This window comes from Hypanus sabinus, chromosome 20 (genome assembly GCF_030144855.1).
Source record: "Hypanus sabinus isolate sHypSab1 chromosome 20, sHypSab1.hap1, whole genome shotgun sequence".
In the NCBI taxonomy this organism is placed as follows: Eukaryota; Metazoa; Chordata; class Chondrichthyes; order Myliobatiformes; family Dasyatidae; genus Hypanus; species Hypanus sabinus.
Window position 1 is genome coordinate 19,678,530 of NC_082725.1, and position 23,979 is coordinate 19,702,508.

Sequence of the window (23,979 nt, forward strand, 5' to 3'; positions counted from 1 at the left end):
AAATACTCCTCTGCCAGAGGCTAACCTGCGTCAATCAAAATTTGCTAGATCTGTTTCTCATAAAAATTGGCCTTTCTTCAATTAAGATCTCAGGATGAGCTGAGCGAGGGGGAAGTGAGTTTGAGAGATGTGCCCTGCAAAATCGACACACTTGGAGTTGGAGCCCTGCTGGTTGGAGTGAACGATTTGGAGGGGAGAAGACAGGACAGAGGAGTTCCGATGCCTGTCCAGCTGGCCCGGGTGCAACGGTGGGTTGTTTTTAAACCCGAGCCAATTTGGAGAGGTCGAGAACAGCATCTTTGGCAGCGAAATCCAGGTGCAAAGCAAATTGCTGGGTGGCGTGTTCTAGGCCCGGAGCAACTTGCTGCAGCGAGGCCCTGGTCCTAATGTGAGGCGTAACACGTGGTTAGGGCAATCTAAATGACAGCGACGCTTGTTTGAAAGGAGAGCGTCGTGGCCATTCCGGTTCATTTCAGTGGCTTAAAATCAGTGGTTTCTCGCAGGTCGGTGACGCTGGTATAAAAGTACAGAAGGGACTAGCGAGGCAGCCATTGTTGGGAGTAGGCCAGTGGTGAGGGTAGGAGTGTCAGGCTTTGGCTTGAAAGAGGCTTTGACTCGGCTTAAGTTTCTTTTAAGTTTCCCTTTTTTTTTCTCTTACTGTACCTAGTGCTGTAAGTGGCTGTTGTGCGTTCTTCATGCCAGATTTTGGAGTCCTGGGAGACTCAGAGTCTCCCTGGGTCTACATTTGTGTGAAGTGCATCCAGCTGTAGCTCCTTGAGGACCGTGTTAGGGATCTGGAGCAGCAGCTGGATGACTATTTGGCTTGTTCAGGAGAGTGAGGAGATATTCAATTAGAGTTACAGGGAAGTAGTCACTCTGAAGTTGCAGGAGGCGAGTAGCTGGGCGATTATCAGGAGAAATGGAAATGTGACTAGATAGTTCTCCTCAATAATAAATATACTGTATTGGATCCTGTTGTGGGGGGTGACCTCCCAGGGGAATGCCATGGAGACCAGGTTCCTGGCACTGAGCATGGGTCCGTGGTGCAGAAGGGAAAGAGGGAGAAGAGGGGAGTGAAAGTTATAGGGGACTCAGTGGTTGGGGGACAGGAGATTCTGTGGACATGAACGGGACACCCGAATGGTATGTTGCCTCCCAGATACCAGGGTCAGGGACACCTCGGACTGTATCCACAACATTTTGGAAGGGGGAGGTAGAGCAGCCAGATGTCTTGGTACATGTTGATACCAGTGACAAAAGAAGGAAAAGCATAGAGGTCCTGAAAAGAGAATTTAGAGAGTTAGGCAGAAAATTGAGAAGTAGAACCTCCACGATAGTAATTTATGGATTGCTGCCTGGGCCACACACTAGTGAGTGTAGAAACAGGATGATTTGGCAGACAAATGCATGTCTGAGAAGGTGGTACAGGAGGTAGGGCATCAGGCTCTTGGATCATTGGGATCACTTCTGCCGGAGGTATGATCTGTTCAAAACTGATGTGTTGCTGCATATGTGGCTGCTTACCAAGTTGAGAGCTCATGGCATTACAGGTAAGTTACTGGTGTGGTTAGGGCATTGGCTGATCGGTAGGAGGCAGCGAGTGGGAATAAAAGGATCCATTTCTGGTTGGCTGCTAGTGACTAGCGGTATTCTACAGGGTCAGTGTTGGGACCACTTCTTTTTCTGCTGTTTATCAATGATTCAGATGATGGAATAGATGGCTTTGTTGCCAGATTTTCAGATAATACGAAGATTGTTGGAGGGCAGGTAGTGTTGAGGAAAGAAGTAGGCTGCAGAAAGACTTTGATAGATTAGGAGAATGGACAAGAAAGTGGCAAATGAAATACAACGTTGGAAAATGCATGGTCATGCACTTCAGTAGTAGAAATAAATACACAGATTCTTTTCTAAACACGGAGAAAGTCTAAAGGTCTGAGATGCAAAGGGACTTGGGAGAACACGCTCAAGGTTAACTTGCAGGAAGAGTCGGTGTTGAGGAGGGCAAATGCAGTGCTAGCATTAATTTCAAGAGTCTAGAATGCAAGAGCAGGGATGTGATGCTGAGGCTTTTTAAGGCACTGGTGAGGCCTCATCTTGAGTATTGTGTACAGTTTGGGGCTCCTCTTTTAAGAGAATATGTGCTGACATTGGAGAGGGTTCAGAGGAGGTTCACAAGGATGATACCAGGAATGATAGGGTTATCAGATGAGGAACGTTTGATGGTTCTGGGTTTTGTGCTTGCTCGCATTTGGAAGGATGTGGGGGAATCTCATTGGAACCTTTTGAATGTTGGAAGACCTAGACTTGGTAGATGTGGAAAGGATGTTTCCCATGGTAGGGGAGTCTAGGACAAGAGGTCACAGCCTCAAGATAGAGAGGCATCCATTTAAAACGGAGATGCAGCGGAATTTCTTTAGTCAAAGGATGATGAATTTGTGGAATTTGTTGCTGCAGGTGGCTGTGGAGGCCAGGTCATTGAGTATATTTAAGGAAGAGCCTGATAGGTGCTTGATTGGACATGGCATCAAAGGTCATGGGGAGAAGGCCAGGGAATAGGTCTGAGGAGAGGAAAAAAGGATCAGGCATAATTGATTGGCGGAGCAGACTCCATGGGCCAGATACCCTAATTCTGCTCCTATGTTTTGTGGTCTTATTGTCTAAGGATCAAGAGCTGATCTGACCAGGGGTTGGAGATGAGCCAGGACCAACCTCTCTAGAGTCTTCATGATGTGTGCGGTCAAGGCCACTCAAGGGTCAGGGTAGTCATTCGAGACTTCCTGTTGGCCCATCTTGGGTACGGGTTGCACACATGATGTTTTCCACACAGTTGGGACCCTTTCTAGCCTGTGACTCAGATTGAAAATACTGGAGAACGCTACATCATTGCTCAGCACACTTCTTCTGGATGCTGGGGTTCACACCATCCGGTCCCAACGCTTTGCCGTGACTGGATTTCCCCAGAGCCTTTCTCACCTGCTCATTAGTGAAGGTGAGTTCTTGATGACTGGGGAATAGGTGGAAGGTAGGGCTGGGGGAAGTGAAAATCGGGACAACAGCAGTTGGTATGTGGAGGTGTGGATGGTAGGTGCAGGGCAAGGAGGGGATATAGACAATGGGTTGTTCATCCATGTGTTGAACTGGTGATGGGAAGAAGGAGGAGAGGAGGCATTGGTGCTGAGGGAGCATGGGATGCCTCCGCACCTGGACTGGTGTGCTGAGGGTGGTGTAAACACGAGGGCAATTATCAAATCAGTTGAAGAATTGGTTTAACTCATTAGCCCATTCACGACTCCATTCCAAGCTAGGCTGAATGAATTGTATAGGGTGATATTTAATTCTGTTACTATTTTATTTGTGCATTTCGATGAGATTTTCTTTGCAAAATAGACTATTGCCATAGAATGCTAATAGGCCTGAAAATGAACTGAAAGTAAAAAAAATTTGCAAATGCTAGAAAACGGAAATAAAAACAGAAAATGCTGCAACAAACTCTGGCAGCAGTTATTGTAAAAGATTTATGGCTTGATGGTTATTGCTTTCCCATTTCTCTTGCAGGTTAAGTAAAGATTATGATAATTTCCCATGAGGTCTGGGGTCATGGCAGACCCAATAATTCAGCGTGGGAAAAAGTTTGCTAAAGTTTGTAATATTCCCTCATGATCATGTGATCCCTTATTTTTATGGTATGGTGATATTTGAAATTTCTGAAATTATTTGTTAGAAATGTTGAAACATTTCAAAAGTAAATTTGTACTTTTAAATCTGCAAGTAAAATAGGTTGATCTAAATAAATATCCTTGCAATTGGGATATATTATGTGGAATTTTATTTTTCTGGGAAGGTTTACAATTTTATATATAGTGCATATTGTTTTTTTAATCCTTCATTCCCCTCAGCATTTCTGAACACTTTAATCAGGTAATGATAGAACTGTTAATATTTCTTTAGTGATGCCAAGACTCACCCCTGGACAGTACAGCATCAGTGCTGTCAGTGTTTTGCCACGTGTCCCAGCATCATAAGACCATAAGATATAGGAGCAGAATTTGACAAGGCATTTGACAAGGTCCCCCACGAGAAACTCATCCAGAAAGTCATGAGCCATGTGATCACTGGAACCTTGGCTGTTTGGGTAAAAAATTGGCTTCCAGGAAGAAAGCAGAGGGTAGTAGTGGAAGGAAAGTTTTCTGTCTGGAGGTCGGTGACTAGCGGAGTGCTGCAAGGATCTGTCCTGGGACCCCTGCTCTTTGTGATTTTTATAAATGACCGGAATGAAGAGGCAGAAGGATAGGTGGGTAAATTTGTGGATGACTCGAAGATTGGAGGAGTTGTGGATGGAGCTGTAGGTTGTCGAAGGTTACAAGAGGATATAGACAGGATGCAGAGTTGGGCAGAATATTGGCAGATGGAGTTCAATCTGGATAAGAACAAAGAACAATACAGCATGTTACAGGCCATTTGGCCCACAATGTTGTGCCAACCCTTAAACCCTGCTTCCCATATAACCCTCCACCTTAAATTCCTCCAGTAAGTGTGAGGTGATGCATCTTGGAAGGACAAACCAGAAGGCTGAGTACAGGATTAATGGTCATTTACTTAAGAGTGTGGATGAACAGAGGGATCTTGGGGTTCCAATCCATACACCCCTCCAGGTCGCTACACAGGTTGATAGGATAGTTAAGAAGGCCTATGGGATGCTAGGCTTCATTAACAGGGGGATTGAGTTCAAGAGTAGAGAGTTCATGTTGCAACTCTACAAATCTCTGGTGAGACCACACTTAGAGTATTGTGTTCAATTCTGGTCACCTCATTATACGAAGGATGTGGAAGTTATGGAGAGGGTGCAGAGGAGATTTAACAGGATGTTGCCTGGATTGGAAAACGAGTCTTATGATGCAAGATTAGCAGAGCTGGGACTTTTCTCTTTGGAGCGTAGAAGAATGAGAGGGGACTTGATGGAGGTCTACAAGATTATGAGAGGCATAGATAGGGTGGATAGCCAGCACCTGTTTCCCAGGGCATGAATAGCAACACCAGAGAGCATATGTACAAAGTTAAGGGAGGGAAGTTTAGGGGAGACATCAGGGGTAAGTTTTTTTACACAGAAGTTTGTGGGTGCCTGGAATGACTTGCCAGGGATGGTGGTGGAGGCTAAAACATTAGGGGCATTTAAGAGCCTCGTGGACAGGCACATGGATTAAAGAAAAATGGAGAGTTATGGGGTAGTGTGTGTTTAGTACTTTTTTTTAAAGGAATATATGGGTTGGCTCAACATTGAGGGCTGAAGGTCCTGTACTGTGCTGTAGTATTCTAGTGTCTAGAATTAAGCCATTTGGCCTATCAAGTCAGTACTATTTTTCCTCTCAGCCCCAATCTCATGCCTTCTTCCTGTATTCCTTCATACCCTGACTAACCAAGAATCATAGAAACATAGAAAACCTACAGCACAATACAGGCCCTTCGGCCCACAAAGTTGTGTCGAACATGTTCCTACCTTAGAAATTACTAGGCTTTCCTATAGCCCTCTATCTTACTAAGCTCCATGTACCTATCTAAAAATCTCTTAAAAGATCCTAACGTATCCACCTCCACCATCATTGCCGGCAGCCTATTCCACGCACTTACCACTCTCTGAGTAAAAAATTTACCCCTAATGTCTCCTCTGTACCTACTTCCCAGTACCTTAAAGCTGTGTCATCTTGTGGCAACCATTTAAGCCCTGGGAAAAAGCTTCTGACTATCCACACGATAATTGCCTCTCATCATCTTATACACCTCTATCAGGTCACCTCTCATCCTCCTTCGTTCCAAGGAGAAAAGGCCAAGTTCACTCAACCTATTCTCATAGGGAATCCTCCCCAATCCAGGCAACATTCTTATAAATCTTCTCTGCACCCTTTCGATGGCTTCCATATCCTTCCTGTAATGAGGCGACCAGAACTGAGGACAGTAGTCCAAATGGGGTCTGACCAGGGTCCTATATAGCTGCAACATTACCTCTTGGCTCCTAAATTCAATTCCACAATTGGTGAAGGCACTGTACACTGTACACCTTCTAAACCACAGAGTCAACCTGCGCAGCTGCTTTGAGCATCCTATGGACTCGGACCCCAAGATCCCTCTGATCCTCCACACTGCCAAGAGTCTAACCATTAATACTATATTCTGCCATTATACTTGACCTACCAAAATGAACCACTTCACACTTATCTGGGTTGACTCCATCTGTCACTTCTCAGCCCAGTTTTGCATCTTATCAATGTCCCGTTGTAACCTCTGACAGCCCTTCACACTATCCAGAACACCCCCATCAGCTGTGTCATCAGCAAATTTACTAACCCATCCCTCCACTTCCTCATCCAGGTCATTTATAAAAATCGCAAAGAGTAAGGGTCCCAGAACAGATCCCTGAGGCACCCCACTGGTGACCGACCTCCATGCAGAATATGACCCTTCTACAACCACTCTTTGCCTTCTGTGGGCAAGCCAGTTCTGGATCCACAAAGCAATGTCCCCTTGGATCCCATGCCTCCTTACTTTCTCAATAAGCCTTGCATGAGATAGCTTATCAAATGCCTTGCTGAAATCCATATACACTACATCTATTGCTCTTCCTACATCAATATGTTTAGTCACATCCTCAAAAAATTCAATCAGGCTTGTAAGGCACGACCTGCCCTTGACAAAGCCATGCTGACTACTCCTAATCATATTATAATGAAGCTATCAACCTCTGCTTTAACTAATGACTTAGTTTCACAGCTGCTTGTAGCAACAAATTCAACAGATTCACCACTCCCTGGCTAAAGAAATTCCTCCTCTTCTCCGTTCTAAAAGGCCCTCTATTCTGAGGCTGTGTCCTCTGGTCTTAGACTCTCCCACCGTAGGAAACATCCTCTCCACATCCACTTTGTGAAGGCGGTTCACCATTTGCTAGGTTCCAATAAGGTCACCCCTCATTCTTCTGAATTGTAGTGAATACTGGCCCAGAGCCATCAAATGTTCTTCATACTACAAGCTTATCAGTCCCAGAATCTTTCTCGTGAACCTTCTTTGAACTCGCACAATACTCCTAGTGAAGTCTCACCATTACTTTATAAAACCTCAGCATTACATCCTTGCTTTTATATTCTGATCCTCTTGAAGTGAATGATAACATTGCATTTGCCTTCCAAAACCACCGACTTAAACCCTTTAGGGAATCCTGTACAAGGACTCCTAAGTCCCTTTGCACCTCAGATTTATTAATTTTCTCTCCACTTAGAAAACAGTCTACAGTTTTACTTCTCCTTCCAAAGTGCATGACCATATACTTCTCAACACTGCATTGCATCTGCCATTTCTTAGCCTATTTGCCTAATCTAAGTCCTTCTGTAGCTTCTCTACTTCCACAAAACTTCCTGCCCCTCCACCTATCTTCAAACTTAGCCAGAAAGTCATCAATTCCGTCATCCAAATCATTGACGTATAATGGATAAAGAAGCATTCACAACACTAACCCCTGTGGAACCCCACTAGTCACCAGCAGCTAGCCAGAAAAGACTCCCTTTATTCCCACACTTTACCTCTTGCCAATCAGCCATGCCCTATCCCTGCTGGTAAAGGATGCCTTTAAAATACGTCCATGGTGACCTCACTGCAGTGAGTACGTGAGCCACATTGCTTCAAGATGAGATCACAGGGGACTATAGAGGGGGCGGGAACGTCACAATGAGAGGTGGTTCAGGTGAGTTCGTGCTGGCTCGAGTGGTGCCACTTGGCCAGGTGGGGCAGGAACTTGTCTCTGTCTGCATCTGTAACTTTGTCACCTTGTAATTCTTCCTTTTCAATGGGATTGAGGTTAAGTATGATGTAATTTATAAAAAGATGAATAGTCAGATCTTCTTCACTTCATAATGAATATTCTGCCAACTTATCCAATGATAGATATTGATAACTAACTTCGTCTCATGGTGAATACCTATATCAAACACTGGTTAGTGCATGAGAGATTTACAGATGTCTCTACTAATGTTTCTAAACGTACAATACTTGCTTTAGGTGGTTTTGTCCACTATATCTTGCATACTTAATTTCTGGGATAACGTGTTTATTGCAGTAGTTTTTCTAAATGATCATTTACAATTGATAAGAGAATTAGCCATAGAGTTTTTAAACCTGATCCTTAGTCTCCAAGCTTTGGTGATTCATGTGCTTGTCTTGACACTCCTTAAATGTTGTAACATTTCAGGTCTCAGCACTTATACTGATAATGTGTGGTGGGTTATAACTTCACCTGCATTCTCTGATTTCATGTAATGATTTTGCTTTCTTACACACCTAAAATGAATTGGGATTTTCCTAAATTTTGTCCATCCGTGTTATTTTTTGTCCATGTTTTGCCTTCCTAATTTCATTTCTATGTACCCAACCCCTGCACAGAAGGTCTATAGGTTTCCATAGGCTTCCTTTTTTACCCCAATCCTTGAAATCCATAGTTCCTTGGATGTTGTCCTTGCCTTTCCCTTTATGAGAAAATGTTGATCCTGAAGTCACATTGCTATTTGTCCCTGGAGACTTACACAACAGAGCAGGTTAAAAGGCAGACAAAAATCTATTAGCCAGTTCTGATACCTGTGTAACTGAGAGAAGTTTAATTTCATTTCTGCTTTTTTTGTGCCGGGTTTTGTATTTCTGTGATACAAAGAAAATTATTTGACCTCAAAACTAAGAGGAAGAGACAGGGAACAGCGTGCAACATGATATTTTATGGAAAAGAGAGAAAATTTTACTGTATTATCATGACACCTCTACAACAGCTTAAAACATTTTCTTCTTGTGTAACATGCAAATAACATCCTGATATTAAAATCCATACCTACAGCAGCAGTCCAGAACTAAATCAAAATCTACCTGTAGAGTTATTTCCAGAATATATTTCAGTTGGAATACTTTGAACTGGTAAGGCTAATTTAGGGATTGACCTGTCATTGATATTAATGAATTCCAGTGAAACCGAAACAAAATCATTTCACCAAGAGCATTTTGAATTTCAATGATACCCTGCATTTTGAAATTGCAAATTGCACCTTCCAAACTTTGTCAGTTTCGACCTGAATCTCCATTGTATTTCTTCAGGAGATCAGCATTAAAGAAGGTCTTGAAATTGTTAATCATATACTGTCATTTGATCTGTTTGGAATGTAAGTCTCTTTTGCATCGGTATTAGCTAAACTCTGGGCTTGTGAACGTTGCGTGATAGAAAATTATTAACCTGCTGCACTTATGACAATTATTTGTCTTAATCTGTCCTTAAGGGCAGGATCTGCTGTAAGATCTTGAAGACGATTCAACAGCAATGTGAAAGATGACTGTCAAGAAGTAATAAAGTAAGTTCATATTCCTCCATGGTATGCTAATCGTTTGCCTTCCATTTTCACTGGACAACAAAGATTTTGCTTCCTGAATAGTCTTGGGCGTATCTTATGGATTTTGGACTGCTAATCATGAAAATCGCTGTTAAGTTTCCTGTTTTTAAAAAAATGGCCTACATTTGTTATTTCAATTCATAATTTAAGTCAGAATAACTCATGCCAAGATTAAGGAAGACAATTGTGTTGATACACAAATCAAACAGGTCATCAATGATGCAATTAGAAGAATTTCTTGTGGGACTGGAGAAAATCGCAGGGAAGGCATTCAAGGATGTTGATTTTTTTCTCGGCAACTACAGAGCACCAAACTACGTGTAGCTGGTTGATAACATGCTTGAAGCATACAGAACTACAAAGTGCAACATGTCACAAAAGATTCATTTTCTGCATTCCCATTTAGACTCCTTCCCTGCAAATCTCGACACTGTCAGGTATGAGGCTTGTGAAAGGTTTCACCAGGACATTGTGGTCATGGAGAAACAGTATCAGGGCAACTGGAATCCATCAATGCTGGCTGATTATAGTTGGATACTTAAGTGAGAAGCCGCAGACACTGAATACAAATGAAAATCATCAACAAAACATTTTTATCTTATTAGAACTAAATAAGGATGGATAAAACTGGTTCAAATTTAGGAAAGTGTGAATTTCTTGGATTTCTTTTTCCATTTTATCATCCCTAAGTTGTTGCAATAATAATTAGAACCATTATAAATAAAGGATGCTGATAAAGTATGCTGGATATTTGAAGACACCAACAGGCAGAGTGAAAATCCATTTGTTATACGAAACCTTCACTGAAAGACCTGAATGAATATCTGATTAGGTTCAGGACCAAGGATTATAAGCACTGAAAGAGATGACAGGGAAGTGTTTGGAATAAGAACATTTTGTTTTTAGTTTGACACAATTGTTTATACTCATGCTTTAGATCTTGAAAACCACATGAGAACCCCGAGGAAGTTATCTGGCCTGACAAATACTCTGTTGCATCATTGGACCTATATTTTGCATAAAGCCTTAGGTCAACCCTCCTATAAGTAAAATGACACATAACATTATTTGAAGAAAAGGGTTGGTTCCAGGACTAATAATAATAATAATAATAATAATAATAATAATAAAATATAGATGATGGTGGATCAATGTCCTAAAATAATTAGTTACAATGTTGTAAAGTGGGAAGGTGTGCAGCCAATTTATGATATGGCCAGATGTATGTGGATGGAGTTCAATGAGGGAAGATATTATACCAGAATATCAATGTAAACTCTCCTGCTATCCTTTGCAATATTGCTGTGTGATATTTTATATATAAAAAATAAAGCGGATGCTACCTTATCTTAAGCTGCTATAAAATGCAGTGTAGGCTGGATTATTGTGCTACAGTATTTAAATTTACCAACTGACAGGAAAATCTTGGGAGTTTCAAGGTATAGTAAAATGGAAAATCATATTTTGGTTGAAGAATATTGAAAATATAGAGAGAAAATATCTTTTTCATATTGCATAAAGTGTAAAAAGGAAGCAGCACTCCTTGAGCCAAACTCCTTTCTGATGAAGACAACATCATGTGATATCATAATGTGCTGATATAGAAAATGCCTCGTGTTTATCTTCATCTCCTGCACACCTTCGGGCCCAAGGATAATTTGGTTCCACAGCATGTTCTGGGTTCTCAGGTGACAGATGAAGCTAATATAGAAAATGTGAACTCTTCCATAAATGGGACAGTGGTGTCTTATAGGCCAGGTGGATGGAGAATTTTTGAGGTGGCTTTTGTATGACCCTGATGCATGGATTCAGTTTTTGAATCACATTTCAAATATTTCTTCTCTACTTTGAAGAGACTTGGGCTAGAAATTCCAAAATTCAATGGTTTTTTTCCATTTTTGTTCAAAAAGGCTTTGGATCATCTTTGAGTCTTTTTCTCTGAACGGGAAACTCAGACCATGTTATATAGTCTGTTGAAATTTCACTAGGCCTTAAGCTGGGCCTTCTAATTTCTCTGCAAATATTTAATGAATAGGAACAAGAGATAAAAATTGACCCCAAAGTTTTACTGGCAACAGCTGTGGCAGAGGATATTTGAAGTGACAAAGTAGTGAGCAGCTCAGATAGATAAAATATTAGTGAATGACAGTGCTGTATTTGGAATTTATAGTTTATTGTGTTGGTTTTCACAAAGTCTTGTAATTTTGTTTTTAAGAGGAAACCATTCAACAATACAGTCTGGGAACAGAGCTAAATGAAGGGAATAGACTAGAGATAACTGAAAAGCTGTGTGTTGTACTTCTGTTGAATAACCAGAAGCTGGTGAGGTAGTATCACAATTGAATTATTGTTGCTTCCACATTCTGTTAATTTCCACTGAACAGCTGATGAGTCTCTCTCATTTTCATTTAATAGAAAGAAGAGAACAAAAGGCTGTTGTGTCTTGACGCCAACCTTGAGAAATGGGCTGGTTGTCAACTTGCTCAATTTTTATTCTGTCAAAGATTTAATCTCACTTTTTACATGCATTAAAATATACATCCGCCAGATTTACAAACTTGTTCTCTGCTCCACGTTGTCAAATATAGAACTATGCAAAAGTCTTAGGTACCCTAGCACTATATACACACACATATATATGTGCCTAAGACTTTTGAACAGTTCTGTACACTTAGTTTTTTTTTATTCATGCACAGGTTTAGAATATCTATCAGCAAGGCCAGTATTTTTATTCTTTTGTAATTATTCTTGAGAAAATGGTGAACCATCTTTGTGGGCTGAAGGGCCTGAATTGTGCTGTCGGTTTTCTATCTCTTTCTGAACAATTTTATCTACTTGGTAAAGGGATTTGCATGCAGTGACAATAAAAAGAATGGCAAGATACACATCAAGACAATGTGTGACGTGAAGGGAGATCTACCAAGGGTGGCAGTCCCATGTGTCTGGAGCCTTTGATCCACATTATAATAGTCATAGGTTGGGTGGACCTCTGAGAAGGACCACTAACTTGCCGTGGCTTGGAGGCTCATGTGCCACAGTGAGCTACATTGAATGGACTCAGGGCTTTATGCTTTGGCTCTTAGTACGTTCACCTATGGCAAACAGATCTAAGAGTGGTCCACTGGCCCTCTAGGTTTGGAGGTTCAGCTCAGGGCGAACAACCCTGACTGGTCAAAAAAAAATTGTTTCGGAAACAGCAATGAATAATCCTTCTACATCTGAATTCAATGGTAATCCTGAGCCTCCACCCAAGACTTGCATGACTGACCCAGTTAAAACCGAGAGGAAGCTACTGGCATGATGAATGGTACTCTGAACACCACCAGAGATAAAGAATCTTTCTTGCTGCCTAAACACCAGTGGTGTAATGGGCTGGAAGTAAGTAAGGTTGGGTGGAGCTTTCAAAATCAGCTGAGCAGAAAGTTCACTGTATTTTGCTGATGGCTCAGAAATGAAGCCATGGAGACAATGAAGTGTCTATGGTGGAGAAAGGGATATCAACTATCTGGGTTGCTTTATTCTGAATAGTTTTGTATTTCTTGGGTGTTACTGAGCTGTACACTCTATGACCACATTATTAGGCACATCTGTACACCTGCTCATTAATGCAAACATCGAATCAGCTGATCATGTGGCAGCAGCTCAATACATAAAAGCATGCAGACATGGTCAAGAGGTTCAATTGGTGTTCAAAGCAAACATCAGAATTGGGATGAAATGTGGTCTGAGTGACTTTGATCGTGGAATGCTTGTTGGTGCCAGAGGGTGTGGGTTGAGTAGCTCACAAACCGTTGATCTCCTGAGATTTTTACACCCAACAGTCCCTAGAGCTGGGACTTGTGGGTGAAAATGCCTTGTTAATGAGAGAGGACAGAGAATCACCAGATTGGTTCAAGCAGACAGGAAGGCAACAGTAACTTAAATATCCATGCATCACAGAAGTGGTGTGTAGAAGGGCATCTCTAAACACACAACACATTGAACCTTGAAGTGGATGGACGACAGCAGCACAATACCATGAACGTACATTCAGTGGCCACTTTATTAATTACAGGAGGTACCTAATAAAGTGGCAACTAATTGTGTGCTTCTAAGCACAGATCTGTTATGTGAAGGCAAGAGTTATTTCAGTTTGGAATAAGGTTCTGAGCGGAATGAAACATGATGCAGTAATCTATGAACATTCTGTTGAATAGAATAGTGATTGCATGGCTGATACTTCATACAACAGTTCCTTTTGATGTTCAGCCTGCTACTTTGAATTTTGAACAATTAGCATTATTAATCAGATCAAAATCATTGTAAATAATGGATTGCTTCTCCCAGAAAATATTTTACTTGAACACCCACTCACTTTCCGTGCCCGCCTTGATGATGCCTGTCTTCCTCGGCGCCTTCCTCGATCGCTCAGTTGGCCTGGAAAACCACCAGCAAAATGCAGCTCACAGGCCCCAGTAGTAGCAGAACCACATCTGAAAGAAAAAGAAGTGAAAGAAGCGGTTTTGTGAACCGTCTGGAGGATGTCGCCCTTGGTCGGGTTGTTCTTTCACCATCTTCCTTCAAGTTCACATCTCCATGTCTTAATTTCAATTCCATTTGAAAGGCGTGTAAGGCTTTCTAGTTTTCTCCTTCCTCATCTCTTTGTTCCCTTGACCCTTTCTGTTACTTGCATGGCATGACAGGGCTGTGTTGGAACTCTTATATATACTGTAGCTCAACAAACTCAACCTCATACTGGACAAATCAATCTGCTTGTTTGTCACCCCATTCAGCAGGCTGAATGCTTGATTTCCCTACTGGTGCACAAGGCGGGAGGCCATTCTATCTACTACATATGCCACATCAACTCAGCAAGGCTGCCTTGACAACACTTTCCAAACTTGCAGACACAATTACATAGAAGGACACGGGCAGTGGGTGTGTAGGAATGCCACCACCATCAAGAAGCCCTCTACATCTGCAGCACCTTTTCTTGGAAATAGATCACTGTTGCTTCTCTGTTGTAGGCGGCGCAGCACATAGCAACAGCGGCCTTTCGGATCTGATGCTACTTTAATTTAGTTTTTTAATTTAATTTTAAGGTACAATTAGGGTTTAGGGCAATGGATAACAGAGTGACTGTCTACCATCGCCAGGTGCTGCTACAATACAGAGATCGCCCAAAAACGAACCTTCATGAAAATCTGCTGGTTAGATTGCGCGACCTCGGCTTGCTGAGGGAATCGGGCCTGCAGTCCTCGGAGTCGCCTGATGCCGGTGGCCGGAGTTGGGGACGTCGTAAGCGGTGTGCACGGAAGCAGAAGTGAGGCGAGCGGGCAGGAGTCCGTGCCAGGAAAAAAAGTGAACTCGAGCTGGCCGGCTTTCCCATCCATTCTGCTGTCCAATTGACATTAAATTGGACTACATCTGCGGCAACAAAATACTTGACAGGAGTACAGAAACGGACAGATTCCCGGATGCCGCCATTCAGCTGTTTATTTATGTAACAGATTTTCCCCCAAGCCGCCATTGGACTACCAACCTACTGCCCTCTGCTGTGCCTATTGTCTTGTTTATTATCTATTGTAATGCCTGCACTGTTCTGTGTACTTATGCAGCCCTGGGTAGGTCTGTAGTCTAATGTAGTTTTTGTGTTGGTTTACGTAGTTCAGTGTAGTTTTTGTATTGTTCATGTAGCACCATGGTCCTGAAAAACATTGTCTCATCTTTACTGTGTACTGTACCAGCAGTTATGGTTGAAATAACAATGAAAAGTGACTTGACTTGACTTGACTATTACTGGGCTAGAATCCTTGAACGTTACCCACAGCAACTGAGGAGCAGCTATACCTGAAGGACAGCAATAGTTCAAGTAGGGATGATGAGGAATGATCACGTACTTTCTCAGGAAACACACATCCTGTATATACGTAAATGAAATCAAGACAGGTCCACACTGGATTAGTACTAGTGAGCCAGGAATGGTGTCATCTTCCATTTCAAATTCTCTGTGACTAACATTGATACTGGAAATACTAAATGTGCAACTTGAGAACCTTATTACTTTGAGTATTAAAGATTATTGATTTATTTCCAAGTGAATTTAACTCAATTGTAGGATATTGAGGCAAAGAGTAATTAGGAGCTGAAAACAGTACTTTGGTTCAGTTTATTTGAACCAAACTTTCAGATGTCGGAGGGTACTGTAAAGATTAACTTACTTATTTTAAATTTGTTCTCAGAAGTTAATTCATCTATTGATAAAATACTGATCAAAATATGTATATCAATAATGATTGCATACATTCCGAGAACTTCACTCAGGCGACTCAAAGAACAGCTGATGAATCATAACATAATAAAATCTGGCTTCACTGAAGAAAGACATTTCATGCACAATGTCTTTGCTATCCCTTTGAAACACCAATCCAATTAGCTACACAATCCGACCTTTGTTATTTAAAAAAAGTCCTGCTCTAAATGTGACCATTGCAATTCATTCAATCATCACTTTAGGCAGTGATTTCCAGATGAATAGAAGTTGCTGGATTAAAATATTTCTTCACCTTCTCTGTCCCATTAACTTTAAATCTGTGCTCTCTGGTTATGGCCATCTGCCACTGGAAATGATCTAATGCTTACGATAACATTACGTAAGTTTAAGCACCTGCATTAAACTTTGCCTAAACTTGTCTCCTCATTGAGTTAATCATCCCATGGGTGGAAGGAGTGGAGACAGTCCATGAGGGGACGAGGCTGAAGGACCCAGACCTGGCAGTTGAGTGTAAGGAAGCCGGCTGAAAGACCCTCATCGACCCCGAGGAAGTAGGATGCTGGCACATTGACGACAAAGTTACTCCGTGATATGGCAGTGACTGGAGCAAGGCTCAGGAGGGCCACCAGAGATGTGGCTGAATAGGCAGAAAAAGGGCAGCTTCGGGCTGTGGCTAAGAAGAAAGGGCAGGAATTGGGGGACCAACCAACCCCTTGGAAGTTGCAGAGGGTGGCAGATAGACGTTCCTGCCACTGCTCCGCCACCAGGAGATGTATCAGGTCCAAGGAAGTGAAACATCAATGAACGGTTGTTCCTGACTGATGATCATGCAGCTGGCCTGAGGGCACTGTTGGAGGGGTGGCAGGCAGCAATGCTAAACAAGAAACATCTTCCTCTAAATCCCATTCCACTCCAAAGAAAGCAGTTTAATTTCTCTGCAGAACTGATTAAATGAATTAAATATGTCAACAAAGGTATAATGGATCTAATTGAAAATTGCTACCTTTATCAGCTACAAGGACTGTTGATATGAAATTTCAAAGTTTTCCTGGTAGACAATATAATGTTAGAAAACAAAAGTGAAGGATTATATGGAAGGTGTAATAATTAAAAGAATAAAAGGCTAGCAAGGGAGAGAGTAGGTTCCCTTAGAGATCCTCAGGGCCATCTATCTGGATGTTGTTTTTTTGAACCTCTGATATGATTATGCATGGTAGGCTGGTCTGGAAGATTTGGTCCCATGGAATTTGGAGATAATTAGGTGGATTCAAATTTAGCTCAGAGGTAGGAAGCAGAGGGTGGTGGTTAAAGATTGTTTCTCGGAATGGGAGTCAACGACCAGAGCTGTGGTGCAGAGGCTGGTGTTGGGACCCTTGTTAGTCGTTATTTACGTAAGTGATTTGGATGTGGCTGTACAAGGCTTGGTCAGTAAGTTTGTAGATGACACAAAATTCTGCCGCAGGCTCTCAGCCTGACTGTACTTTTATCCATAAATGCTGCCTGGCCTGCTGAGATCACACAGCATTTTGTGTTTGTGTTGCTGACAAAATTGGGAGGTGGTATTGATAGTGAAGAAAGTCATCATAGATTAGTTAGTGAAGTGGGCTGAAGAGTGGCAAATGGATTTCCATATAAATAGTGTGATGTGGTGTAATTTGGAAAGTCAAACTAGAGAAGGATTTGTACTATGACTGGTAGGACACTACTGAGTGTAAGGGAAAGAAGGAACTGACGAGTACAAAGGCATTGTTCATTGAAAGCAGCGTCACAGGTAGACAGTACACGGGCCTTCCATCAGTCAGGGCAATGATTATAGAAGCTGTAACATAACATTGCAGTTGTATAAATTATTGGGTGAGGCTGCTCTTGGAGTTTTGTTTACCCTGTTATAGGAAACATGTGGTTACACTGAAAATGGTGCAGAGAAGATTTACAAAGATGTCACCAGGTTCTGAGTTATAGGGAGGTGTTGGCCAATTTAGGTCTTCATTCCTTGGAATGCAGGAAAATGGGAAGTACATTATAAGACTATAAGACCATAAGACATAGGAGCAGAATTAGGCCATTCAGCCCATCGAGTCTGGTCCACCATTCCATCCTGGGTAATCCTGGATCCCACTCAATCCCATACATCTGCCGTTTCACCATATTCTTTGATGCCCTGACCAATCAGGAAACTATCAACTTTCACTTTAAATATACCCATGGACTTGGCCTCCACTGTAATCTGCGGCAAAGAATTTCACAGATTCACTTTTCTCTGGCTAAAAATTCATTCTTACCTCTGTTCTAAAAGGTCACCTTTTAATTTTGAGGCTGTGTTCCCTAGTTCTGGGTACACTGAACATCCTCTCCATATCTGCCCTGTCTAGTCCTTTCAACATTTGGTGGGTTTCAATGAGAACACCCAACAGTCTTCTAAATTCCAGTGAGTACAGGCCCAAAGCTGCCAAATGCTCCTTGTATGTTAACAACTTTGTTCCTGGAATCATCCTGTGAACCTCCTCTGGACTCTCTCCAATGACTACACATCCTTTCTAAGATATGGGACCCAAGACTATTGACAATACTCCAAGTGCAGCCTGACTAGTGTCTTACAAAGCAACAGCATTATCTCCTTGTTTTTATATTCTATTCCCCTTGAAATAAATGCCAACATTGCATTTGCCTTCATTACCACAGACTCAACCTGTAAATTAACCTTCTGGGAGTCTTTCACAAGGACTCCTGTGTCCCTCTGCACCTCTGATGATTAAATTTTCTCCCCATTTAGATAATAGTCTACACTATTGTTTCTTTTACCAAAATGCATTACATACATTTCCTGACACTGTACTTCATTCGCCAATTTTTTGCCCATTCTTCCAATTTGTCTAAGTCCTGCTGCAATCACATTGCTTCCTTAGCACTACCTACCCATTCCACCTATCCTTATATCATCCACTAACTTTGCCACAAAGCCATCAATGCCACTATCTAAATCATTGACAAACAATGTGAAAAGTAGTGGTCCTAATATTGACTTTTGAGGAAAACCAGTAATCGCTGACAGCCAACCAGAAAAGGCCTTGTTTATTCTCAGTTGCTGCCTCCTGCCTGTCAGCCATTCCTCTATTCATGCCAGTATCCTTCATGTAACGCTGTAGGATTTTATCTTGTTAAGTAGCCTCATGTGTGGTAAGTTATCAAATGCCTTCTGCAAATCCAAGTAAATGACATCCACTACCTCTCCTTTGCCCATCCTGCTTGTTATTTCCTTGAAGAACTCCAACAGATTCATTAGGCAAGATTTGTCTTAACAGAAACCATGCTGACTTTGACTTATTTTATCATTAATCTCCAAGTACTTTGAGATTTACACTATCTGCTGCATCCACAAAGCTAACAGCATTGTGAAGGACCCCACGCACCCCTCATATAAACTCTTCTCCCTCCTGCCATCTGACAAAAGGTACCGAAGCTCTCACGACCAGACTGTAACAGTTCCTTCCCCAAGCCATTAGACTCCTCAATTCCCAAAGTCTAAACACACACACACACACACCACTCCCTTTGTAATTTTTGCTCATTTCTTTCTCAATTCCAGCTTAAACATTGTTTACATTTACATTATTTATTATTATATTGTAATTTGCCCTACTGTTTTGTGCACTTTATGTAGTCCCGTGTAGGTCTGAAGTCTAATGTTGATTTGTGTTGCTCATGTAGTCTAGTTTTGTGTTGTTTCATGTAGCACCATGGTCTTGGAGGAACATTGTTTTGTTTTTACTGTGTACTGTATCAGCAGTTATGGTTGAAATAACAATAAAAGCGACTTGACTTGATCTTAAAACCTCATCCTTAATAATAGATTCAAAACATTTTCCTGACCACTGAGGTTAGGCTAACTGCCCTATAATTTCCTTTCTTTTGCCTTCCTCCCTACTTCCGTCTCTACTTCCTGAGGAGACTGAGATCCTTTAACATCTGCCGGACGATGCTGAGGATGTTCTACGAGTCCGTGGTGGCCAGTGCTATCATGTTTGCTGTTGTGTGCTGGGGCAGCAGGCTGAGGGTAGCAGACACCAACAGAATCAACAAACTCATTTGTAAGGCCAGTGATGTTGTGGGAGCTGAACTGGACTCTCTGACGGTGGTGTCTGAAAAGACAATGCTGTCCAAGTTGCATGCCATCTTGGACAATGTCTTCCACCCACTCCATAATGTGCTGGTCAGGCACAGGAGTACGTTCAGCCAGAGACTCATTCCACCGAGATGTAACACTGAGCTTCATAGGAAGTCATTCCTGTCTGTGGCCATCAAACTTTACAACTCCTCCCTCAGAGTGTCAGACACCCTGAGCCAATAGACTGGTCCTGGACTTATTTACACTTGGAATAATTTACTTATTATTTAATTATTTATGATTTTATATTGCTATATTCCTACACTATTCTTGGTTGGTGCGACTGTAATGAAACCCAATTTCCCTCGGGATCAATAAAGTATGTCTGTCTAAAGAGTGAAGTGACATTTGCAAACTTCCAGTCCTCCAGGACCATGCCAGAATTAAGTGTTTCTTGAGAGATCATGACTAATGCATCTGTTATCTCTTCATAAACCTCTTTCAGGACTCTGGGATGTAGTCCATTTGGCCTAGATGACATCCACCTTAAGACCTTTGAGGTTGTGTGCATGGTGACATTTTAGTCCATGCATGTATATGTACAGTTTCATTTTTGAAATACGTATTCATGGGTTTTGTTAGACTTCGCAACATGTCTTGGACAGACGATCCATTATGCACATACTCATACACAGTGCTCACTTTATTAAGTGTATGTTCATGGCCTTCTCCTGCTGTAGCCCATCCACTTCAAGATTTGACATATCGTGCATTCAGAGATGCTCTTCTGTTGTCAAGCATGGTTATTTGAGTTACTGTTGTTTTTCTGTCAGCTTGAATCAGTCTGCCCGTTCTCTTTGGACCTCTCTCATTAACAAGGTACTTTCACCCGCAGAACTGCTACTCAATGGATTTTTTTTTGTGTTTGCACCGCTCTCTGAACTCCAGAGGCTGCTGTCTGTGAAAATCCCAGGAGATCTGCAGTTGCTGAGATACCCAGACTGGCACGAACAATCATTCCACAGTCAAAATCACTTAAATCACATTTCTTCCCTATTCTGAACAAACAGCTGAAAAACTGAACCTCTTAACCATGTCTTCATGTTTTTATGCATTGAGTTGCTGCTATATGATTGGCTGATTAGATATGTACATAAACAAGCATGTGTACAGGTGTAACTAATAAAGTATTCGTTGAGTTTACTCTATCCTGTCCTAATTTTATTTTGAAGGCCACGTGATGAATTATAAAAGTTTTGCACTATTTGTTTAGTCATTTTTCACTTAACAACCTAACACTGCTTGAGTTTAGACTGTTCCCACTAATTCCAGTGACGACATCTTGCTGCCAGATTTCCTGCTCTTATAACAGGACAAGTGACTCATCGGAGTGAGTCATGTTGTCTCTAGTTGGGAACTGGATCTTCCGTATAAGACTGCAATCTGGAAGCTAAATTTTCTAGCTCCAGTCCTCTTCACGTACTGAACCCAATCTAAATGAAAATCATGGGTACGGACTCAGTACTTTGAAAATTTTCTCCATAAGGAAGGTTAAAACATACCAAATTGATATCTGATAACTGATTTCTTTCTGTGTATTGTGAGTGTCAGGATAGACAAGAAAACTTTGTTTCAAAGGAAGAACAAATTGGAGAAGCCAGGGAGTATAGTGGAGTTCTTAGTGTTTAGCTGGATTATGATATAGAACGTAGAATAGTACAGCACATTACAGGTCCATCGGCCCACAATGTTGTGCCAACAGTCAAACCCTGCCTCACATATAACCCCCCACCTTAAATTCCTCCATATACCTGTCTAGTAGTCTCTTAAATTTCACTAGTGTATCTGCCTCCACCACTGACTCAGGCAGTGCATTCCACGCACCAACCACTCTCTGAGTGAAAAACCTTCCTCTACTATCCCCCTTGAACTTCCCTCCCTTTACCTTAAAGCCATGTCCTCTTGTATTGAGCAGCGGTGCCCTGGGGAAGAGGCACTGGCTGTCCACTCTGTCTATTCATCTTGGCATATTTAAAGCTGATGATTAAAATGCCCTGGCCAATCCTTATCGTTAAACCAATCTCATCAAAAGGATAATCATATTATGACCATATTGTTGTTTCTGAGAGGTTACTCAAAGTTCAAAGTAAATATATTATCACTGTATATATACAGTATATTACCATAAACAGCCCTGAGATTTGTTTTCTTGTGGGCATACTCAATAAATCCAGGAGCTCTTTTGCTACTTTAAAGCAATGACTATTGAATGCTCTTCAATTGATTTAAAGTGGTTCAACATCCCAATGTACAGAATCTGGTTAAATACAACAATATACAAACGTTTGTACATGGATCAAATGAAGAATGATGATTATCTGTTGAAACCCACCCTACTGAACTGTTTTTTTTACTTATTCCTGGACTGTGAAGGAAGATAGCATGATGATAATGCTATTATTTGTCATTCAAAGCTCTCATTTGGATTTTAACAGTTTTTCTGTAGCGTAATGTTAATTATTATCACATATCTTATGACATTCCAATTGAGGACTAGATCATAAGACATAGGAGCAAAATTAGGCCATTCAGCTCACAAGCCTGCTCCACCATTCTATCATGGCTGATCCCGGATTCCACTCAATCCCAAACACCTGCCTTCTTGACATATTCTTTGATGCCCTGACCAATCAGGAAACTATCAACTTCCATTTTAAAGATACACATGGACTTGGCTTCCATCGCAGTCGATGGCAGAGCATCCCACAGGTTCACTACTCTCTGGCTAAAAAAAAAAATTCCTCCTTCCCTCTGTTCTAAAAAGTCACCCTTCAGTTTTGAGGCTGCGTCCTTTAGTTCTGGATACCTCAGCCAAAGGAAACATCCTTTCCACATTTGGTAGGTTTCAATGAGATCCCCATGCATTCTTCTTAGTTCCACTGAGTACAGGCCCAAAGCTGCCAAATGTTTCTCATATGTCAACACCTTCATTCCTGGAATCATCCTTGTGAACCTCCTCTGGACTCTCTCCAATGAAAACACATCCTTTCTGAGATATGGGGCCCAAAACTGTTGAATATTCTCCCAGGTGCAACCTGACTAGTGCCTTATAAAGCTTCAGCATTGTTTCCTTGCTTTGACATTCTATTCTCCTTGAAATAAATGCCAACATTGCATTTGCCTTCATTACCACAGACTCAACCTGTAAATTAACCTTCTGGGAGCCTTGCACAAGGACTCCTGTGCCCCTCTGCACCTCTGATGATTGAATTTTCTCCTCATTTAGATAATAGCTCACACTATTGTTTCTTTTACCAAAATGCATTGTCATACATTTCTCATCACTGTACTCCATCTGCCACTTTTTTGCCCATTCTTCCAATTTGTCTAAGTCCTGCTGCAATCGCATTGCTTCCTCAACATTACCTACTCTGCCACCTATCTTCAGATCATCCACTTACTTTGCCACCAAGCCATCAATTCCATTATCTAAATCATTGTCAAACAATGTGAAAAGTAGTGGTCCCAGTATTGACTTCTGAAGAAAACCACTCATCGCTGGCAACCAACCAGAAAAAGCTCCCTTTATTCCCATTCGCTGCCTCTTCCCTGTCAGCCATTCCTCTATTCCTGCCAGTATCTTTCCTGTAACACTATAGGATTTTATCTTGTTAAGCAGCCTCACGTGTGATACCTTATTGAATGCCTTCTGAAAATCCAAGTAAATGACATCCACTACCTCTCCTTTGTCCATCCTGCTAATACTTCCTTGAAGAACTCCAACAGATTTCACAAGTAAGATTTGTCTTAACAGAAACCATGCTGACTTTGACTTATTTTATCATTAGTCTCCAAGTACCCAAAACCTCATCCTTAATAATGCACTCCAGCACTTTCCCACCCACTGAGGTTAGGCTAACTAGCCTATAATTTCCTTTCTTTTGACTTCCTCCCTTCTTAAAGAGTGGAGTGACATTTACAATCTTCCAGTCCTCCGGGACCATATTGGAATCAAGTAATTCTTGAAAGATCATGAACAATGCATCTGTTATCTCTTCAGCAACCTCTCTCAGGACTTTGGGATGTAGTTCATCTGGTCCAGATGACTTATCCAACTCAAGACCTTTGAGTATGCCTAGCACTTTTTCCCTTTGTAATAACAACGGCACTCACTCTTGCTCCCTGACACTGACAGACCTCTGGCACACTGCTAG

At 41.6% G+C, this 23,979-nt stretch overlaps 1 long non-coding RNA gene across 3 annotated transcripts in view; it reads left to right on the forward strand.

The window, feature by feature from the left end:
* Nucleotides 1–23,979, forward strand: part of LOC132378356 (uncharacterized) — a 42,130-nt gene that overhangs the window by 4,456 nt on the left and 13,695 nt on the right. For all 3 annotated transcript variants that reach the window (XR_009506994.1, XR_009506993.1, XR_009506992.1), the window contains exons 2-3: nt 3,556–3,683; nt 9,297–9,368. This is a non-coding gene — a long non-coding RNA (uncharacterized LOC132378356). The remainder of the gene's footprint in view (nt 1–3,555; nt 3,684–9,296; nt 9,369–23,979) is intronic.